Source organism: Sciurus carolinensis, chromosome 9 (genome assembly GCF_902686445.1).
Source record: "Sciurus carolinensis chromosome 9, mSciCar1.2, whole genome shotgun sequence".
NCBI classification, from domain to species: Eukaryota; Metazoa; Chordata; class Mammalia; order Rodentia; family Sciuridae; genus Sciurus; species Sciurus carolinensis.
The window spans coordinates 55,685,955-55,709,907 of record NC_062221.1 but is presented as its reverse complement, the minus strand read 5'-3'; the positions used below and the strand labels follow the sequence as shown (position 1 = coordinate 55,709,907).

At 36.5% G+C, this 23,953-nt stretch overlaps 1 protein-coding gene across 4 annotated transcripts in view; it reads right to left on the bottom strand.

Annotated features, from left to right (window-relative positions):
- Map3k13 (mitogen-activated protein kinase kinase kinase 13) overlaps nt 1-23,953 on the bottom strand; it is a 154,273-nt gene that overhangs the window by 58,300 nt on the left and 72,020 nt on the right. The window contains exon 1 of one of the 4 annotated variants that reach the window (XM_047563797.1): nt 6,202-6,325. The exons of the other annotated variants lie outside the window; for them this stretch is intronic. The gene's annotated coding sequence lies outside the window, so the exon portion shown is untranslated. Of the gene's footprint in view, nt 1-6,201; nt 6,326-23,953 lie in introns of those variants that run through there. 4 annotated transcript variants of the gene reach the window in all.

Below are 23,953 nucleotides of genomic sequence, written 5' to 3'. Positions count from 1 at the left end.
GGCATGCACCACGGCCCCTAACTCTGCTATCTCTTTAATCAGATAAAATGACTTTCTTTTCTACAAGGGAAATCAGTATATATGTACTTACATTATTATAACTTATGTTATTATAAATTACAACTAAGTTTTTCTCCTTGCTTTTTAGGGTCTTATCTACTGGGGTGCTGCTTTACTTTCTAAGGCATTCATTAGATCATGTAGATAAATATCTTCTGTGTATGACAAGACAAATTCCTGAGATATAAATGTTTTTATTGTACTGTACCAAATCTGGAGCAACACAATTAAGCCCCAGCTCTTTAAACATGTTCTTTGCTTCTGATCTGTCCATGAGCAGTATTTCCTTGGGGCAACCTAACCTTTGAAACACAGATTTGTTCTAGATCAGCAAGATATGTAACATTATTCTTAAATCTGTTCAAAACAGGATAAGACCCCCCATTTTTTTGCACAGGAAACACATGAAAAATACATGAATGGAATTTAAACTAAAAATACAGCAAAGAAAATAACTCAACAGCATGAAGAGACAACCTCCAGAACGAGAGAAAATATTTGCAAACTATACATCTGACAAGGGGTTAATATCCATAACAGATAAGAAAGTCAACTTAATAGGATAAAAAGAAATAATATGATTAAAAAATGGGCAACAGACCTAAATAGATATTTCTCCAAAGAAGACAGGCAAGGGGCCAACAGATATATGGAAAAATGCTTGACTAACTAATCATCAGGGAAGTGCAAATCAAAACCACAAGGAGATAACACCTTACTCTAGTTAGAATGGCCATTCCTCAAAAGATAAGTGCTGGCAAGGATGTGGAAAAAAGGGAACCCTTATAACTGTTGGTGGAATGTAAATAAGAACAGCCATTATGAAAAACGGTATGGCAGATTCTCCAAAAATTAAAATTAGAATTACCATTTGATCCAGCAGTACCACTACTGATTATTTATCCAAAGGAAATGGAAGCAGTATGTTGAAGAAACTTCTGCGCTCCCGTTACCATTGCAGCACTATTAATAAGATCAAAGCATCCATCAATGGATGAATGAATAAATAAAGTACATTTGCATGATGGAATATTATTCTGCTGTGAAAAAGATGAAATCCTGTCATTTGGGACAACATGGATGCAACTAGCAAACATTATGTTAAGTGAAATAAGTCGGGCACAGAAAAAGAAGTGCCATGTGAACTCGTTCACATGTGGAGTCTAATGCAGTTGCTCTCATAGAAGTTGAAAATAGAATACTAGTTACCAGAGCAAGTATAGGGGAGAAAAAAATGGAGAAAGGTTAGTCAATAAGTTACTAAGTTACAGTTAGAAGGGAGAAATAAGTTCTGGGGTTCTATTCCACAGACAGCAGAGTGACTACAAGTAATGATAACATCTTCTCTATTTCCAACAAACTAAAAGAAAGGATTTGGAATGTTTTTATCACAAAAAAAGGATAAATGTTTGGGCAAACAGATATGCTTACCCTGGTTTGAATGTTATACAATGTATACATGTATTAAAACATCACATGGTACCCCATGAATATGTGCAACTTTTACATGTTAACTAAAAATAGATTTAAAATTTTCATGTGAGGGTCTGGGTCAATCTCCAGCGAGACACACACACACACAAACACACACACACACACACACACACACACACACTCCAGCGACACACACACACACACACACACACACACACACCCTGTACATATGTGTGTATGTATATATTTAATTTAAAAAATTATTCAAAGTACATTTTATCAGAAATGTACTTTCATTGCCTTTCCCTGTATGATATCCATTTGTTCCTTTATTCTGTATTAGGCACCTAGAATGTGCTAAAGGCCAGAGTATAAAGACCACTTGACTTTACAGAAGTCAAAAGACAGACTGGCAAAGGTTGACACTGCAGTGCTTATCATGAATGAAGTGCTCTAAGAACACAGAAGAGGGAGGGATAGTTTCAGCTAAAAGTACTTAAAAGTGGTAACTTTTGTTTCATTTGAAGAAAGCGTAGGAATTCGTCAGGTGTAGAGAGAGAAGGCATCACTGGTACCGGCCAAAGCATGAATTACAGCATGAAAACATGAAAGCATGAGAGACTCTGGGATAGACGAGAAATTCGGAGTGGCTGGAATGTAGGCTACTTATAAATGCACAGAGAAAATCTCGAAGGACAGACAGGGGCTAGACCGAAAGGAGTTCTGGATTGTATCCTGAGCCGTAGTATCCTATAATGGGGAACATGGATAAAAATAGACCATCCCTGTTTTATTATTTTCTCTCCTCATTATTGAGATCCTTTAATTTTTTAAGCCTTTTTTCACTTCTATAATGTATGAATAACTTGTGTTTGTGAACCAATGAAAATATCCTATCTTCTATACTCTCATCTGTTCAAACATTTCATGAGCTCCTATTATATGCTACACAACGTGTCAGGCATTAACAAATGGTCCTAGTTCCTACTGTTTGGAGCTTACAACCTAGAGGGAAAGACCAATAACAACAGTCACATGGTTAGACATGGTATAAATGTGTGCACAAGGTGCCATGGGAGCTCAGAAAATATACGGAATACATTTAGAGATGTCATGGAAGAAGCTTTGGATTGGGTCTTGAAGGATTAATAGGAGTCTTTAGGAATGAAAGACTGGTAAAATAGTAAGAGACAACTCTTAAAAAAGACAGGCAAAGGTCTGACTATGATGGAGCTGTGTGACAAGCTATATACCTCTTAGATTTTATCCTTCAGACAACAGAGAGCCATCAATGAGTTTTGAGTAAGGGAGGGATTTGGTCAAGTTTGTAAATTAAGATCACATCTACAGAAGTGGAAGTTGGATTGAAGGGAAAGGCTAAAGGATCAGTTAGGAGGTAGAGTTCAAGAAAAAATGATGATGAACCTAACCAAGGCAGTAGCAATGGCAACAAAGAGAACAGGATAGATTTAAGAGGTTGTCTTGGTTAAGGTTTAAGCATCGATCATAGACATGGAAATGGAGAAAAGGGGAGAGGGGAAGGCTTTTCAAGTAATTTATTTGGGATATGGACAGAGGGACAGTCTCAATAACTGAGACATGAAATACCAGAAGAAAGGAAGGTTTAATAAGGAGATAATTAGCTTAGTTAAGGAAGTAGAGAATTTAAGGTCCACTGTGTGTCGTGCACTAAACTAGATTTTTATTTATGTTTTCTCACTTGAAAAATAAACTTTGTAGAGAAGAATTTGAAAAGAGGTAAAAATGAGGGATCATTTAGCTCAGGTGCAGAAGTTTCTAAATAGTATAAGTTAAAGATGTATTTATTAAATGTACCAGGAGCAGTGCTGGGCATTAGGTTAGGTTCTGTGGACACAGAACATTATCATTACCATTACTATCTTCATTACTGAGGACTGAACCTGGGATGCCACTGAGCTACATTCCCAGATTTAATATTTTTTAAAATTTATTTTGAGATATGATCTCACTAAATTACTGAGGTTGCCCTGGAATTTGTAATCCTTCTGCCTCAGCTTCCCAAGTCTCTGGGATTACAGGTGTGCACCACCAGGTCTAGCATCATCACTAATTTTAATGATAGTGCTTTATAATTTACACAGCACTGTTTGTACTATCAACTATGTACTGGTAAATCAACTCTCCAAAACAATAAGCATCTGATTTGTAGGGTTTGCTTATTTCCCCAGTATAAATACTCCCACCATAGCAGATTTCAAGCTAATAGTGGTTTAACATCTTGCTTACAAAGTTTCTAAATATTTGACAATTGACTCCTACAAACTGGTATATAAGCCAGCTCTATCACCATAATCCTTGTTAGTGTCATTCTCATTTTGCAAGAGAAGTAAGAAAATTTTTAAAAGGCAATATATTAAGTAGTGGAGCAGGAATTAAATCTAGCTCAAAATTCAGATTCCCAAATCCCTTTGCCTTTTTAAAATAACATGATGGAACTTATGATAATCCTTCACTTTATTAGAGTTCTTAATAGGTTAAAAACTGAGGTTACCTGTAGTCATTGGATATAAACTTTTGATTACCTGTGTAAGGAACTCAGAGCATGGAATCATAAATCCCCATTTTTCACAGAGAGAAATTAATTCTGGTAAGAGGTATATGCGAAATGAAGGTCACACTGAAAATCAGATTATTTTTCCTAATCCCACTCTCTTCTATACCATGCAGTCTCTAGAAAACTTTTCTAGTTTGTGAACCTTTTAAAGTTCACAAACTACTTAAGGAGTTAATAATTACATTAAGGGGATTGTTCGCCCCTCCCCAGGATGAATGAACCATATTCTGTTATACAGGGGGAGGATAATGGGGGCGGAAGTAGCTACCACAGGATAAATGAACCTCTGAAGACCAGATATGATAAAGGGAAGGAAATCAGGACGGAATAAGCATCAGCAGAGGCAGGGAAGCAGGAATGACCAGGGCATGTGTGAGAAGGCAGATGACCCAGAAATAATGAAATAGCAGCCAAGGTTGAGGAGCAGGGTACAATAAAGGGAACTCGCCTCACACGCAGGCTGAGAGTGTTGGATACAATGCAGGTGATTCTTCTATTAAACACATTAGAGAGATCACTTTAACTGGAAGAGGTCAGGTTAAGAGGAATTTAAATTCCAGGGCATGAACTCTAGGCTTTGGGAAGCTGCCTGGGACTATAAGGTTGGAAGAAAAAGAAAAAAGAGAGAAAAGCTGGAAGCCTTTGTTACAGCAGTAGATGTTTGCTGAAGCGGCCCCCATTCTCCCTACCTCATCCTCCCCATCCTGTTTCTTTGTACTCATTTCTACGCTTCGACATTACAGATGTCCTCATTTAGTTTTCTCACTGTTACCAGTCACAACCTTGGGCTGTCTCTTGTCTTTGACCTTTTCGACCTTGTTGGGTTTCATCTCTTCTGAGACTGCTGACTTCATACTATCTGACTGGCCACTGCCTCAGCAGTTATTTCCAGTCTGCTTTGCCACTGGGACTCCAGGCTATCCTAGTTGTACAGACATTCATTAGGCTATTGGCTTACAACAAATTGGAAATTATGCAAGTCCCCAAATGTAGATGTGAATTTCAGTCAAATGTCTATTTGTACATTCATTTTTAAAAATCAAACTTCAGGACTTCATATTAATTCCTGGTAAATTTCTGTTTTTTATATTTTGGTTTTTTTTTTTTTTTTCAGTTTTTGATGCCTGATGACATATTGCAAGGGGTACATACACAAAACATTAGAAAAACACTTTTTTAAAAAATATATCTTTTAGTTGTCAATGGATCTTTTATTTATTCATATATAGTGCTGAATATTGAACCCAGGGCCTCACACATGCCAGACGAGCGCTCCACCACTGAGCCACAACTCCAGCCCCAGAAAAACACTTTTGTTTCACAATCTCTTCCCATTTCTAACAGGGTAAGGGTGAGTGTGAAGTGGACCTATCCCACAGGCACTGGGAATGAGTCTAATCACAATAATCACATGCAGTTTGATATTTAAGAGAGCAAGAAAAAGCAGGACATTCATACAGTTCACCCACTTGTTTTACATGAGAATCAAATCTCAAATTGCTGATTTGCTCAAACTAACAACCAAGTGGTGGCAGAGTGAGGACAAATGTTCTTCCCTCAACCTAACTCCTTCTACTAATCTAGTTGTTTGTTAACCAAAGAGAAACAAATAGCCAGATATCATGACCACTGATGACAAAAATGATAGCAATTCAGAGTGTTATTCTATGCCTGGGCTGTGGCTCAGTGGTAGATGCTTCCCTAGGCAAGAGGCCCAGGTTCGATCCTCAGCACCACAAAAACAAACAAGCAAACAAAACCAGAGTGCTATTCAAGATGTCCTAAAGCCACTCTCAAGCACAAGCACCCACCTAGAACATCCCTACCCGTCTCAACAGAGCAGTAAGGATTGCTACTGTTGGGATTCGGCACTCCTCTGAGTGGGAAAGGTGAGGTCAACCTCAAGGTGTACATAAAGATGTGCAGTCAAATAGGCTTTCCTCACGCTCACCAGGAATATCAAGTCCAATGTGAATCAAGAAAGGCAGAAAAATTGAGAGGCACAAGAACAAAGGGAAAGAAAAACCATCACCATGACTATATTCAAATATGATCAGAGCTGACTCTACATTTAAGAAGAGTGTAGGAGGATAAAAATATCTAAATTTTACCTGTGTTTGTATGTACGCCCACACGCTGCCACTGCACAGTGAAGAACTGGCAAGTGGAAGCTGAGGGTATGCAGGAGGCCCGGTTCTCTTGCTGCCTTTTGCTCTCTTCGCTCCTCTCTCCCTGTCCCAATTTGGTTCAGATACCCTCAGGACAACTGACCATTCTTCTTTTAATTCATGAGTGTTATTTTTAGATATGAGGTATCCCCCCCACAGCTCCAGTATTGGTGAGGGAATATTCAGAGGCGAATGATTAGATTTTGAGAGCTGTAGCCTCATCAGTCCATCCTAGTTTGAAGGAACTGACTGGGTGGTGACTGTAGGTAGGTGGGGCATGGCTGGAGGAGGTGGGTCACTGGGGGCGTGTCCTGGAAGGGTGCATCTGCCCTGAACCCCTTCTCCTCTCTCTGTCTCTCTCTCTCTCTCTGTCTCTCTCTCTGTCTCTCTCTCTCTCTCTCTCTCTCTCTCTCTCTCTCTCTCTCTCTCTCTCCCCACCCGCCACCATCCTTCGCAGCTGACATAGGTAAGCAGTTTTCCTCTGCCTCCACCCTTTGGTCATGATGTTCTGCCTCTCCTTGGACCAAGAGCAATGAAGTTGGCCAGTCATGGACCAAATCTCAGTAACCCTCAGCCAAAATATACTTTCCCTTCACTAAGTTGTTCTTGTGTATTTTGGTCCCAGCGACATAAAGCTGACTAACACAATGAGAAATCAATGCTAGTCATTATTAGAAGAAAAGGAAATGAGGCAAGATTTTGAAACATTGAGAGCTAAATGGAAAAAAAATAAGGACTGTCAGAAAGGAAAAGAGCAAGGTTGTAACATCACCCTTCCCAGTAGGACTTGCTATCGGAAGCCCATAGGTGATGTGCAACTTCTGCTGCTAGCCTTGTGACAGGTTCTGGGTCTGCAGGGAACACAAAATGATGCTCCTGTATCTTCCCTCGAGGCACACTTTCCCTGCCCTGAGAATTTCTTGGCCCCAAGAGGAGGAAGTGGTTTATGCAAAATTAGTAGGCAAGGGCTGGAGACAGCAGCAGCTGTGCATTTGGCAGGGCACTGCCAATCTCTGGAAATTACCTTGGCTTTGTGCCATGATCCCAGGATGCAGCACAGAAAAAAAGGAATGGATGGGGCAATCTGGGCACGTGGCCCTCAAAGTCTCAGGTTTTTATTATGCATTTTCCCCATGTTGCTAACTGAAGCTAATGTTATAATGATCAGATTTTGAACTTTATATCATAAGCAAGTATATCAAAATTTTGAAAAGTTGAACACCACAAATACATTCTTCAGTATGACTAAAATTGAATACAATTTTAAATTAAGCATTATGAGATGTGGTGATTGATGATGAACTTTTCCCAACTGATCTTCTCTTGGTATTTTCTTACCTATTTCTTAGATAAACGTACTATTGCCATCTTAAACTTCTGATCACTTCTCTAAAATTCATAAACCAGTCTTGAGAGGATAAAGGGAATTTCTGCTATTAGGGATAATCAACCCCATTTTAAAACTGAGACAAAGATATTTATAGTAATAACAAAAAAATGATCTTTCTAGCATAGAAGTCTGTCACCCAGATCTTAGTTTGAACTTTAAAAAGTTATATGGCTTTTTTGAATGGAGTTACACAATTGTAACTATGAAATTTCAAATCAGATAAACAGAGTGGCCCACCACTCTGCCTTTACCCCTCCTATGCTAAACTCTCCTTTGAAAAGGCAATGATAACTAACTTCACATTAGCCAAATCCACTACCTTACCTCACTCCATCTTCTTTATGTTTCATTCAATAATCAGTCATTCAAAAAGATTGATTCTTTGCTTACCATGTGTTTATATTTTTGGTAAAGACTATAAATGCTTAATAATATCAGTGTACAAATGGTCTCCAACTTACAATGGTTTAGCTTACTTTTTTTTTTTTTTTTTTACTATAATCGTACAAAAGCAATACACATTCAGTAGAAATTGTTTTTTGAAATTTGATCTTTTTCTGGGCTGGTGATAGGAGATATGCCATTCATTCTCTCAAAGTGCTGGGCAGCCTCAGTAAACTGTAGGTCCCAGTCAACCTTGTGACCACAAGTTATGATGTTTGTTAGTTTAGGTATATTAAATGCACTTTGACTTCTGATATTTCCAATCGTACTTCAGTGGGTTTATAGGGATGTAATTCCATAGTGAATTGAGGAGCATCTGTATGCTGGACTCAGCAAAAAATAAAAATTACAAAAGGACAAATCCTCCATGGTGATGGATCACTTTCTGAATATCAGTATCTATAACTATGATAAAAGTTAAAATAAATTTATAGTAGGTTTTTTTTTTTTAATTAGGAATTTAACCCAGAGGTGCTGTACCTCCGAGCTATATTTCCAGCTGTTTTTTAATTTTATTTTGAGACAGGGTCTCACTAAGTTGTTGAGGCTGGCCTTGTACTTGTATATGGTAGGGTTTTTTTCCTACACACTTTTTTTTAATTGGTGCATTGTAATCATACATATGATGGGATTTGCTGTTATGTATTAGTATATGTGCATAATATAACTTTATAATATGGTCAGTATTATATGAGGTTTAAAAATGAATAAAGATGCTTTATTTTCAGAGCTGTAGTCTATAAATTCATCAAAAATACAGAAATATATTAGGCTTTTAAAAATACCTAAGTCAGAAGCTCAACATGTTTCTCAACCAAAATAATGATTTGTCCATAACTTCCATAAATCTTTAATAAATAAAATACATCACTGTATACTAATAGTCCAGAATAAAATCGATATTTTCTGATGTAAATATGACTTACAATATGAAGAACAAAATCAGCTGAACCAATTCACTTAAAATGTCTTTAAAAATAAGATACAAACATAGATGCCTTTAAATGTATAAATATTGAACTGGGCATGGTGGCACAGCTATCTGGAGGTTGAGGTAGGGGGATAGCAAGTTCAAGGCCAGCTTGTGCCACAAAGTGAGCCCTTGTCTCTAAATATGTATATAAATATTAAGAAGTATAAAATAATTATACAAACTTTTAAGAAAATAGGTTAAAAAGTCTGCCTGGGGATACTGCTTGGGGATAGAATGCTTGTCTATCACGTGCAAGATCCCCAGTTCAATTACCTGTACAAAAAAGAAAAAAAAGTTTGAATTCGTGAGTTGAGATGCAGTAGAGAGCTTGCCCAGTGTGTGTGACCCTGGGTTCAATCTCCAGTACCACACACACACACACAAACAAATCAATAGTGGTTATGCATATTTCCATAAATTTCTATAATTAGCATACATTATTTGTTTAATCAGAAATTTCAATCCAAATCTTTGTTGCTTTAAACATTTAAACGTATGAGTCAACTTTTCTACATTTGCAGAAATAAAAAATGATATGAAGTTAAGAACATTGTCAGGAAATTATTGTCAGTATATGCTGTAAACAGGTTTAAGAATAATTATGAATTCAAAACAAAAAGAATTAAAAAGATAATGAGGAAATAAAATTCACAACTCCTCTTTGTGATTACCTTTTCTACTAGTAAGAATCATATTCAAAATATAAAAGGTAAAACAATCATGACTAAAAAAACTGAAATTCGAAATGGGTGATGAGATAATAAGAACATATGGAAGTGTTTTGATTAATTCCAAGGTCTAAGGTCCAAATGAATTACATGCTAATGCACTAAAATGCCTGTATTTAGGATCCCCAAAACAAGCTTTTTTAAAGAATTAACTTTGAGAGCTGTGAGTATGTTATTCATGAAAAGCAGAAGGTAGAGAATTAAAAAAAAAAAAGGATTAGTGAATATATAGAACTATGAACTTGGGTTGGATTCTGATAAAAGCATCAATTGTACATTAAATATCAAATTCCAGGGCTGGGGATATAGCTCAGTTGGTAGAGTGCTTGCCTTGCAAGCACAAGGCCCTGGGTTCAATCCCCAGCACCACACACACACACACACACACACACACACACACACCAAAAAAAAAAAAAAAAAAAAAACTCTCAAATTCCAGTTCCTTTCTTTTCATTTCCTGTTATTTTATGACTTTCCCCTCTCTGGAATTCTATGACTTTCCTCATTGTAAATAGTTTAGGGCAAGGATTGAAATAACAACTGAAATTATTTCTAAAATTATTTTTCAAAATTAAAAGTATTTTTAAAAATTTGGGCTAAATGCACATTTTAATGTTATTTTGCAATCAATAAATAAATATTCAGACCCATGTATCTCATCTTGACAGCTATATTGTGAGGGCTTAGGAAAGCACAGGAGGAAGATAAACCTGAACTTAAATCTATAATACTATAATAATAATGAATAATCTATAATACTATACTACACCTGGTATAGAGTGAACCCTCAATATGTCAGCTATCCAAATCTTAAACAGAAAAACTAGAATCAACCGTTACATGTCAGCATGCTCAACATATATGTCACACCAAGGGGAATAAAAAGAAGGGCCAGGGGAAGACAAGATTTTCTTAAAGAAAGATGAACAAGAGAGAGAAACCTCAAATACATGCAACTTCTTTTTCATATAGCATTTCCTTTGTTTTTAACTATAGCAATTATTTTTATATTCCAGGCTTTAGTAAATTGCAAAAAGAAGGAAAGCCCAAAACAGCTGCAATATTTGAAAGAATATTAATACTGTGTAGTTCTGTTATTTGGGAGGAGAAAAAATTCATTCCCATGCTTTTAACTTTGCTATGTTAAATTAGGAGATGATGTTATTGATTTAAGAAAATATCTCTAGGAAAACATCACTTATGCTTTAAAAGACAGAGCAATTTGGACAGAAGAAAACCATTTCAGGGCTGTGTCCCCAGGGGTGATTTTGGAATTTTTCTCCCTAGAGATCTGCAGGTTTCCACACCAGGCTATCATCTATCAACACATGAAGCCTGCCTGCCTTCTGGAGATGGCTACTTCTCTGCTTGTGTGACCACCTTCCTGGCATTGTTACTCTCTGTCTTCCGGCAGCTTACCTTTACTTTTCATAGAAAGACCATCAAAAAAAGTCCAAGAAGTTGTCTGTGGCTCTAAGTCTAGAGAACTCTGTATAATAGCAACTCTTTCCAAGTCAGAAAAATCATTTAAAAAATATCCTTAGGCAACAAATTTATTATTATTGTAAAATTCGGGAACTCTGGATTCAAACTTCCTGGGCCCTCATATGTTTCTGTCACAGGCAAGTTACTTATCTTGGTTCACTCTTTCATTGTAGGGTTGTAACAAGCATTATGTGAGATAATATTTGCTGAGTGCTTAATCTACTATTGGTGTAGAGCAAGCACTCAATAAAAATTTGCTATGTATATTTTAATTAATAAACATTTGATTCTCAAATAAGAACATATATGCTTTACTATTATCTATATAATTAAAAGAGTAGCTCAAATGAGAATATAACTTTTAAAATAGATTTGTCCTTGGTCATTTTAGGGATATGACCATGGAAAAAAAGCAACCTTAAAGTGGCCCCAAAGAATGGCTATTTCCTTAAAGAAAACCTTAGAAGATGGAAAGATCTCCCATGTTCTTGGATAGGCAGAATTAATATTGTCAAAATGGCCATACTACCAAAAGTACTATACAGATTCCAATTAAAATTCCAATGATGTACCTCACAGAAATAGAGCAAGCAATCATGAAATTCATCTGGAAGAATAAGAAACCCAGAATAGCTAAAGCAATCCTTAGCAGGAAGAGTGAAGCAAGGGGTATCACAATACCAGAACTTCAACTATACTACAAAGCAATAGTAACAAAAACGGCATCGTATTGGCACCACAATAGACAGGTAGATCAATGGTACAGAATAGAGGACACAGACACAAATCCAAATAAATACAATTTTCTCATACTAGACAAAGGTGCCAAAAACATGCAATGGAGAAAAGATAGCCTCTTCAACAAATGATGCTGGGAAAACTGGAAATCCATATGCAGCAGAATGAAACTAAACCTCTATCTCTCACCCTACACAAAACTCAACTCGAAATAGATCAAGGACCTCGGAATCAGACCAGAGACCCTGCATCTTATAGAAGAAAAAGTAGGTCCAAATCTTCAACATGTTGGCTTAGGATCAGATATCCTTAACATGACTCCCATAGCATAAGAAATAAAAGCAAGAATCAATAACTGGGATAGATTCAAACTAAAAAGCTTTCTCTCAGCAAAGGAAACTTATCAGCAACGTGAAGAGAGAGCCTACAGAGTGGGAGAAAATTTTTGTCACTCATACTTCAGATAGAGCACTAATTTCCAGAATCTATAAAGAACTCAAAAAACTCTACACCAAGAATACAAATAATCCAATCAACAAATGGGCTAAGGAAATGAACAGACACTTCACAGAAGAAAATCTACAAGCAATCAACAGACATATGAAAAAATGTTCAACATCTATAGTAATAAGAGAAATGCAAATCAAAACCACCCTAAGATTCTATCTCACCCCAATTTGAATGGCGATTATCAAGAATACAAGCAACAACAGGTGTTGGCGAGGATGTGGGGAAAAAGGTACACTCATACATTGCTGGTGGGTTGCAAATTAGTGCAGCCACTCTGGAAAGCAGTGTGGAGACTCCTTAGAAAACTTGGAATGGACCCACCATTTGACCCAGCTATCCCACTCCTTGGCCTCTACCCAAAGGACTTAAAATCAGCATACTACAGAGATACAGCCACATCAATGTTCATAGCTGCTCAACTCACAATAGCCAGATTGTGGAACCAACGTAGATGTCCCTCAATTGATGAATGGATAAAGAAACTGTGATACACACACACACACACACACACATACACAATGGAATATTACTCAGCCATAAAGAAAAATAAAATTATGGCATTTGCAGGCAAATGGATGAAATTGGACAATACCATGCTAAGTGAGATAAGCCAATCTCAAAAAACCAAAGGACAAATGATCTCGCTGATAAGCGGATGATGATACATAATGGGGGATGGGAGAGAGGCAAGAATGGAGGAAGGAGGGACTGTACAGAGGGAAAAGAGGGGTGGGAGAGGTGGGGGGGAGAGGAAAAAATAACAGAATGAATCGAACACCATTACCTTATGTAAATGTATGATTATACAAATGGTATCCCTCTACTTCATGTACAAACAGAGAAACAAGTTGTACCCCATTTGTTTACAATAAAAAAAAGAATGGCTATTTCCTTTTTTTAATGAAAAGATCATTTGTTTCCAAGTAGTTTGATAGAGCAGGTTTCCTAGAAATAAGAAATACATGCAGGCCCTCAGACCATTCTGACCATTCTGATAGTCTCTATGCCTTGTTCAGTTTGAAAAAAAGAATAATTTGGAATTATAGATGCTGAAACAATAGGTAATCTGCCTAACTGGGAGTAGGCACATTAGTAATTTGATGATGAAAATAAGGACATATTTAATAATTACTTCTAGTAAGTGTCACATTAACATGTAACTATAATTACTTGTTAGATCACATATTTCTTTGAAGATGAGGTATGTTGCTAAAGAAAAAAATAAACAGAATCTAATTAGAGATTAATTCATATTCCAAATGTACTAAGGATTAAACTGAGGAAAACTTCTTGAGCTGTACAGAATCATTTTTCTGAAGTCTTGTTGAACACTGTCTATATGACACTTGAGCAGCAGAAGTAGGTGCTATCACTTAAGTTACCATATGAGTCCCAGTCCTGGAAAGAAACAGATGGCACATCAAATGGGGATTCAATAAAATAAGGAAAAGCAACAGGGATCATGCTGTGCCTTAGAGCTAACAACAACCAGGACACTGTTAACTAGGCAAGGCAAAGAATGATTGCCAGGTATGGAGTGCATAGCTACAGAAGGCCATTCAACAAGAGTGTTGCAACCAAAGTGTGGTGACCTGAGAGGGAGGGAGACAGGGAAATTAATATTGAATCCCGACTTCACTTTCCTCTGTCCTCTGAGATGCTGCAGGTACTTCCATTAGCTGAACAATGGTCCCATTAGAAAACCAGAGGGCAAAGAAGCCCATTGAGGCACTCCACATGTGTCAACCTCCAGAGACAGAGAACAGGGTGCACAAGAAGGACAGAAAGTGGAATCCATCTTAAGCACCACATCAGGAAACAACCTGGCCAAAGCTGCAAATATAACCTGCAGAGCTGAGTCCCTGTGACAAGGAGGTCTACCTCTGGCTTTCAGACCTTTTGGTTTGGTGAGAAAATTGTAACTCTGGTGTCAGTAATAGGCTTTATAGACACTGGGTACCACTGAATAATCTGTTCCTCCTGACTGAGCTGAAGTATGGGGAATCTTTTCCCCTCTAATTACAGGAAATACTATTTATTACATTTGGGTCATCCATGTGTCTCAATACTATGTAGTATGCTCAAAAAGCATTTTTATCAATGAAACCTAAATGATATTCATATTATGTTAAATATTTATAGTGGAAACAGCTTGCTACACATGGGTTCTGAAAAATGGGAACAAGAAGTTTCCTCAAAGGTTTTGTGTATTAAATGAGATCATAGATATGAAAGTGCCTTTCAAGTTATTAAATGGCATTCTTTTTTTTGTGTGTGTGGTGCTGGGGATTGAACCCAGGGTCTTGTGCTTGCAAGGCAAGCACTCTACTGACTATCTCCCCAGCCCCTAAATGGCATTCTGATGTGGGTTGTGCTATTAAATTAGATGCCAGCTCTAGGGAGGTGACAGATAATGTGCTGCTTATCAAGAACTGGCTAGCTCTGCTGTCAGAACTTTATGACTTTGAGAAAGTGAGAAAGGAGGGAAAACTTTAAAAATGAAATTATATTATGAAAGTTCTCTTTTCCCATCGAATTCATTGTCAGTGTTTATCTAATAAATATAAACAGTAAAATATATGAATAGAACACATTATGCACTTGTTTTATACTTTATAACCTCATTGCCAGCTCCTGAACAGGGTTGGTAACAGATTTCAATGAGATATTTGGTACAGAATTTCAATGAGATATTTGCTACATAGTCTACACCCTGCTCCCTGGGTGAATCCTACATGTACTTGGCAGACAAAGTGCCATCAGGGTCCTTCTGCCACCCTTTCATAGCTTCTGATTTTGCATAGGAATGCTAGAATTATAGATTGTTCAGACTGGAAGGAGAAATGAATGGGCCATGACTTCTATTTTTCAGGAGAAACTTCTAATTCTCATAAGCTTGTGAATTTATTAAGGAGAATTAACGACTGTTTACCTCAGGATCTTTTGCTTCTTCTTTTCCTCCCTATTCAGCCCCAGTACCAAGTATAGGACCAGAGATAACATGATGAAATTCACTTTTTGGTTAACAAAACTTTATACAAACACATAGCAATGCTATAACAACATATTAATGACAATAGCTAAATTTACTGAGATTATGTGCCACCCCTGCCTTAACACTTTTCATATGTTAATTTCTCCAGCCCTCACATTTACCCTTTGAGAAAGGTACAGTTATTATCCCTGAAAACAAATGATGAGAAAACTGGGGCACGGAGAAAGTTTAAGTAATTCACTGACAGCTACTAAGTGGTGAATACAGGAGTTGAACCCAGTTCCACTCTAGCTCCAGAACCTGAGCCCAAGCCTAAGCGTAAACAGCCCTTAACCACATTCCACTATCAATATGATAATGGACTTTTATGCAACTAAGAAAGGTCTAAATCAGAAAAATATGAAATTGACTCACACTTTACTTTGAGGTAAGATTTTAATTTAGGATAAAAGACAAAAATTCTTAGCAAGTGGGGAATTTAAAAATATGCCCATTCTGAGGTGTGTGAGGAGTACTGGGGATCGAATTCAGGTCCTCATGCATACTAGGTGAGTGCTCTACCACTAAGCTACATCCCCAACCTGTTTTAAAACTTTTATTTTGCGATGAGATCCTTATAAGCTACCCAGTGTGATCAGTCTCCCAAATAGCTGGAATCACAGGTGTGTGCCATTGCACCTGGCTTTCATTCTGGGGTTTTTCTGTGTGTGTGGTGCTGGGAATTGAACCCAGGGCCTGTGCACGCAAGGCAAGCACTCTACCAACTGAGCTACATCCCCAGCCCCTCATTGTTTTAATGTTAAAATTCTATACCTATTCTGCCCAATATAGCAGCTTCTAGTCGCACAGGGCTTTTTAACTTAGTTAAAATGAAATTAAATAAAAAAATCAACCTCTCAGTTGCACCAGTTCATTTTACGTGATTAGTAGCTACATGTGGCTAGTGGTAACTATTTGGACAATGCAAAATAGAACATGTCCATCATCACAGGAAATTCTATTGATCAGCTCTGCTCTAATGCACTGTATTCATATTAGCCAATGTATTTGTTGTGAGGATTAATCAAGAATGTGGCTTCACTGTGTACACAGGGATTTGCTAAATGCCTAGAACTTCACTACCTCCTTTAGAATAACAGGTTTTCAACTAAAGTTGAGTAATACAGTACTTGGAAGTGAATTAAGTACAGCTCATTCTAAAGATGGTCCATGGGGATCAAATTAAAAGACAGATTTTTTTTTTCTTGCTTGTTTGTTAGGATTTTCCAAGAGTTCATAGCCAGGTGTCTAAAGTCATCAAAAGAGCCAGAGGAATAATTTTCAAATATCTGAATGGATTCAACAGTCATTTGAGGAGAATTTTAAATTGAAATTGGATTGCTACTATCATCATTCCTTGAAGTTCCTCATCACAGGACTAGTGTAGGTCAAAGCAGAAAACTAGGAGAGGTCTAGTGAAGGGAAAGGTGAATATGACCTGAGGTTTTCACCAAATCACCAGCAGCTCATGTCACTTCTCAGAGAACACTGTATTACAACTCAGGATAAAAGCTCCAGATAGAGCTCCAGGACTAAATCCAATGTCAAACTTAATAGAGATGTAATTAAAATTAGTGAGAGATCCTGTTGTTTTAGACTTTTACATTCTTCCTTACTTAACATTGCTTTTGCTCACAGAAGTATTTCTGAGTTTTAATTTTCAAAGTAGTGATTCAATCCAGATGATATCCTAGAAAACATACAATAGAACATTTTGAACTTTACCAAGAATAAAAATTTGAAATTGGCAAAGATCAATAATTTTTCACTTGTCTCATGTCATTGTTTTGGAATGTGGATTTGACATTGTGCTATAGAGTAATCTGCATCTATTATTTAATTATTCATTGGGGTAGTTTCCATTTCAATTCCCAATATATAGCTGAAATTTGCAGACTACGAGTGGATCTTTGATAAGTTCCATCTGTCCAAAATGAGTATGACAAGGAAGAACATCAATAAATATTAAGTATTTATTCTAAGTGTTAAAAAACAATAATAAATATATAAAATAGTTCTAATGGAAAGAATAATAAGAATAACAATCTATGTGACAGCGAACAGTATGTAGTTCCTCAGTACAAAGACTAAGATTAGCAGACAATTTAAAAACATATCTAGTTGCTTCCTGTATTGAAATTACAATTCAACTCATTACAAGTACATGTTCTTAATAAAAGTTTTACTTACAAGTCACATACAAACTTTTTTTTTGAAGTCAACATTTAAATATTACCAATAGAAGTCACTATTTGAAATATCACTGGTAAATCTATTTGCAAAGTGAAGAATCCTTCTAAAATGCAAACAATTGCTTTATTGTTGCACTTGTTTGGTTAATTTGATTTTCTTCTTTTTCAGTGTCTGGTTATCAACATACAAACTTTTTTTTGAAGTCAACATTTAAATATTACCAATAGAAGTCACTATTTGGAAATAACATTGGTAAATCTATTTGCAAAGTGGAGAATCCTTCTAAAATGTGAAAGATTGCTTTATTGTTTCACTTGTTTGGTTAATTTGATTTTCTTCTGTTTCAGTGTCTGGTTATCAGTTGATTTATTAGTCACTAACTCTCAAAGAGTTTAGTAAATCTGCCTGAGTAGTTAGTGTTTGTCATGGACTGGGATCAGATAACCAAACCTGTTAGAACTGTGTATAAAATAATAGGTTTGCACAAAGGCTTGAAAGCTCTTCCTATAAGTAAACTGGAGTTTCAGTTTGTTTCTTAAGAGGCAGGGTCTTGCCATGTTCCTAGGCTCAAGTGACCCTTCTGCCTCAAAATCTCCAGTAATTGGGACTGTAGGCTTATGCTACTGTGCCCAGATAATTAAGCTATGAAGTTTTTGTACATGGACTTTACATGGACTTCATAACATCAATTTTGGTTATGTGAGAACATTTTCCCCCTTTATTTTCTGGTTTTTTACTTGTATTACAAATAACTGATTGCAAATTCCTTTTTATGTACGAGGCTATTCTTAAAACAGCATGATCTACAATTTCAACATCTTGTAAACGGAGAACAAGAAAAGACAACTCCAAGAAGTTAGGAAATGTCAGTAACCCTGTTAGCCTAATACTTTGCTTCTGACAACATCTTTGAATGGGATGTAATTTTTTGTGACTTCTACTTCCAAATGGAATGGGTATAACACAAACATCACTTGCTCCCCTTAGTAGTTCATTAAGGAATCTTATTCATGTGTTGAACTTATTTTTTATATTAAACCTTCATGCCTTTATTTTATCACTAACACTTAAAATTATAAATGATCCCCAGATACAGCAGTCATACTTATAATCCTGGCTACTTGGGAGACCAAGGCAGGAGGATCACAAATTAGAGTCCATCCTGGGTAACTTAGTGAGACCCTGTCTGAAAATACAAAATACAAAGGGCTGGGAACGTAGTTCAGTAGTAGAGACTCCTGGGTTCCATTCAGAGTACTGATACACACACACACACACACACACACACACACACACACACACATATCTTCAACAAGCATGTTTTTCTCACTAGATGAGAAGTTTATTGAGAGTAGAGACTATCTTACTACGGCTTCCCCCAGAATCTTCCATGGAATCAGGCATTAATATAAGGGTTCTATGAATTAATGAATTGAGGTTTAACAATATGTCTTTTCAAAATTTAAAAGTAACAAATTTTAAAAATTTGTCCCAAAATGGTTCATGTTTTCTTCTTTTTTTTTTTTTTTTTTTTTTTTTTTTTTTTCTTTTTATTGTAAACAAATGGGATACATGTTGTTTTTCTATTTGTACATGGCGTAAAGGCATACCATTTGTGTAATCATAAATTTACATAGGGTAATGTTGTTTGATTCATTCTGCCATTTTTTTCCCTTCCCCCCCTCCCCTCCCACCCTTCCCCTCCATCTATACAGTCCTTCCTTCCTCCATTCCTGCCCCCCTCCCTAAACCCAACTCCAACCCCAACACTAACCCTTCCCACCCCCATTATGTGTCATCATCCACTTATTAGCGATATCATTCTTCCTTTGGTTTTTTGAGATTGGCTTATCTCACTTAGCATGATATTCTCCAGTTTCATCCATTTGCCTGCAAATGCCATAATTTTATCATTCTTTATGGCTGAGTAATATTCCATTGTATATATATACCACAGTTTCTTTATCCATTCATCAATTGAAGGACATCTAGGTTGGTTCCACAATCTGGCTATTGTGAACTGAGCAGCTATGAACATTGATGTGGCTGTATCTCTGTAATATGCTGATTTTAAGTCCTTTGGGTATAGGCCAAGGAGTGGGATAGCTGGGTCAAATGGTGTTTCCATTCCAAGTTTTCTAAGGAATCTCCACACTGCTTTCCAGAGTGGCTGCACTAATTTGCAGCCCCACCAGCAATGTAAGAGTGTACCTTTCTCCCCACATCCTCGCCAACACCTGTTGTTGGTTGTATTCTTGATAATTGCCATTCTAATTGGGGTGAGATGGAATCTTAGGGTGGTTTTGATTTGCATTTCTCTTATTACTAGAGATGTTGAACATTTTTCCATATGTTTGTTGATTGCTTGTACATCTTCTTCTGTGAAGTGTCTATTCATTTCCTTAGCCCATTTGTCAATTGGATTGTTTACATTCTTGGTGTAGAGTTTTTTGAGTTCTTTATAGATTCTGGAGATTAGCGCTCTATCTGAAGTATGATTGGCAAAGATTTTCTCCCACTCTGTAGGCTCTTTCTTCGCATTGCTGATAGTTTCCTTTGCTGAGAGAAAGCTTTTTAGTTTGAATCTATCCCAGTTATTAATTCTTGCTTTTATTTCTTGTGCTATGGGAGTCCTGTTGAGGAAGTCTGGTCCTAAGCCGACATGTTGAAGCTCTGGACCTACTTTTTCTTCTATAAGATGCAAGGTCTCTGGTCTGATTCCGAGATCCTTAATCCATTTTGAGTTTAGTTTTGTGCATGGTGAGAGATATGGGTTTAGTTTCATTCTGTTGCATATGGATTTCCAATTCTCCCAGCACCATTTGTTGAAGAGGCTATCTTTTCTCCATTGCATATTTTTGGCCCCTTTGTCTAGTATGAGAAAATTGTATTTATTTGGGTTTGTGTCCGTGTCCTCTATTCTGTACCATTGATCCACCTTTCTATTTTGGTACCAATACCATGCCGTTTTTGTTACTATTGCTTTGTAGTAGAGTTGAAGATCTGGTATTGCGATACCCCCTGCTTCACTCTTTCTGCCAAGGATTGCTTTAGCTATTCTGGGTTTTTTATTCTTCCAGATGAATTTCATAATTGCTTGCTCTATTTCTGTAAGGTACATCATTGGGATTTTAATTGGAATTGCATTGAATCTGTATAGCACTTTTGGTAGTATGGCCATTTTGACAATATTAATTCTTCCTATCCAAGAACATGGGAGATCTTTCCATCTTCTAAGGTTTTCTTGAATTTCTTTCTTTAGTGTTCTGTAGTTCTCATTGTAGAGGTCTTTCACCTCTTTTGTGAGATTGATTCCCAAATACTTTATTTTTTTCGAAGCTATTGTGAATGGGGTAGTTTTCCTAATTTCTCTTTCTGAAGATTCATCGCTTATATATAAAAATGCCTTCGATTTATGTGCATTGATCTTATATCCCGCTACTTTACTGAATTCACTTATAAGATCTAAAAGTTTTCTGGTGGAATTTCCTGGTTCCTCTAAGTATACAATCATATCATCAGCAAATAGGGATAGTTTGAGTTCTTCTTTTCCTATTCGTATCCCTTTAATTTCTTTGGTCTGTCTAATTGCTCTGGCTAGAGTTTCAAGGACGATATTGAATAGAAGTGGTGAAAGAGGGCATCCCTGCCTTGTTCCAGTTTTTAGAGGGAATGCTTTCAGTTTTTCACCATTAAGAATGATATTAGCCATGGGTTTAGCATAGATGGCCTTTACAATGTTAAGGAATGTTCCCACTATCCCTATTTTTTCTAGTGTTTTGAGCATGAAGGGGTGCTGTATTTTATCAAATGCTTTTTCTGCATCTATCGAAATAATCATGTGATTCTTGACTTTAAGTCTATTGATATGGTGAATGACATTTATTGATTTCCTGATGTTGAACCAACCTTGCATCCCTGGGATGAAACCCACTTGATCATGGTGCACTATCTTTTTAATATGTTTTTGGATGCGATTTGCTAAAATTTTGTTGAGAATTTTTGCGTCGATGTTCATTAAGGATATTGGTCTGAAATTTTCTTTCCTCGATGTGTCTCTGTCTGGTTTAGGAATCAGGGTAATATTGGCTTCATAGAATGAGTTTGGGAGAGTTCCCTCCTCTTCTATTTTCTGGAATACTTTGAGAAGTATTGGAATGAGTTCTTCTTTAAAAGTTTTGTAGAACTCGGCTGAGAACCCATCTGGTCCTGGACTTTTCTTTGTTGGAAGGCTTTTGATGACTTCTTCTATTTCATTACTTGAAATTGGTCTATTTAAATTGTGTATGTCCTCCTCGTTCAGTTTAGGCAATTCATATGTCTCTAGAAACCTGTTGATGTCTTCAAAATTTTCTATTTTGTTGGAGTATAGATTTTCAAAATAGCTTCTAATTATGTTTTGTATTTCGGTCGTGTCTGTTGTGATATTTCCTTGTTCATTCCGAATTTTAGTGATTTGGGTTTTCTCTCGTCTTCTCTTTGTTAGTGTAGCTAAAGGTTTATCAATTTTGTTTATTTTTTCGAAGAACCAACTATTTATTTTGTCAATTTTTTGTATTGTTTCTTTCGTTTCAATTTCGTTGATTTCAGCTCTCAGTTTAACTATTTCCTGTCTTCTACTACTTTTGGTGTTGGTCTGTTCTTCTTTTTCTAGGGCTTTGAGCTGTAGTGTTAGGTCATTTATTTTTTGAGTTTTACTTCTTTTATTAAATGCGCTCCATGAAATAAATCTTCCTCTAAGTACCGCTTTCATAGTGTCCCAGAGATTTTGATATGTTGTTTCTTTGTTCTCGTTTACCTCTAAGAATTTTTTAATTTCCTTCCTAATATCTTCTGTTATCCATTCATCATATAGTAGCATATTGTTTAATCTCCAGGTGTTGGAGTGGTTTCTGTTTTTTACTCTTTCATTAATTTGTAACTTCAATCCATTATGATCTGATAGAATACAAGGTAGTGTCTCTATCTTCTTGTATTTGCTGACATTGGCTTTGTGGCATAATATATGGTCTATTTTAGAGAAGGATCCATGTGCTGCTGAGAAGAAAGTGTATTCGCTCTTGGTTGGATGGTATATTCTATAAATGTCTGTTAAGTCTAAATTATTGATTGTGTTATTGAGATCTATGGTTTCTTTGTTCAATTTTTGTTTGGAAGATCTGTCCAGTGGTGAAAGAGGCGTGTTAAAATCACCTAGTATTATTGTGTTATGGTCTATTTGGTTTCTAAAATTGAGAAGGATTTGTTTAACATATATGGATGAGCCACTGTTTGGGGCATAGATGTTTATGATTGTTATATCTTGCTGATTTATGGTTCCCTTAAGCAGTATGAAATGTCCTTCTTTATCCCTTCTAACTAACATTGGCTTGAAGTCCACTTTATCTGAAATGAGGATGGATACTCCAGCTTTTTTGCTGAGCCCATGTGCATGGTATGTTTTTCCCCATCCTTTCACCTTTAGTCTATGGGTATCTCTTTCTATGAGGTGAGTCTCTTGCAGGCAACATATTGTTGGATCTTTCTTTTTAATCCAATCTGCCAGTCTATGTCTTTTGATTGATGAATTCAGGCCATTAACATTCAGGGTTATTATTGAGATATGATTTGTATTCCCAGTCATTTGGTTCATATTTAAAATTTTTGACACATCTTGGTTCCTCCTTTATTTGACAGTTCCTTTAGGATAATTCCTCCCTTTGCTGATTTGCTTCTTTGTTTTTTATCTCTTCCTCATGGAATATTTTGCTGAGAATGTTCTGTAATGCTGGCTTTCTTTTTGTAAATTCTTTTAGCTTTTGTTTATCATGGAATGATCTTATTTCATCGTCAAATTTGAAGGTAAGTTTTGCTGGGTATAAGATTCTTGGTTGGCATCCATTTTCTTTCAGAGCTTGAAAAATGTTGTTCCAGGCCCTTCTAGCTTTTAAGGTCTGGATTGAAAAATCTGCTGATATCCGTATTGGCTTCCCCCTGAATGTAATTTGGTTCTTTTCTCTCACAGCCTTTAAAATTCTGTCTTTATTTTGTATGTTAGGTATTTTCATTATAATGTGCCTTGGTGTGGGTCTGTTGTAATTTTGTGTATTTGGAGTCCTATAAGCCTCTTGGACTTGATTTTCCATTTCATTCTTCAGATTTGGGAAATTTTCTGATATTATTTCTTCAAATAGATTGTTCATTCCTTTGGTTTGTTTCTC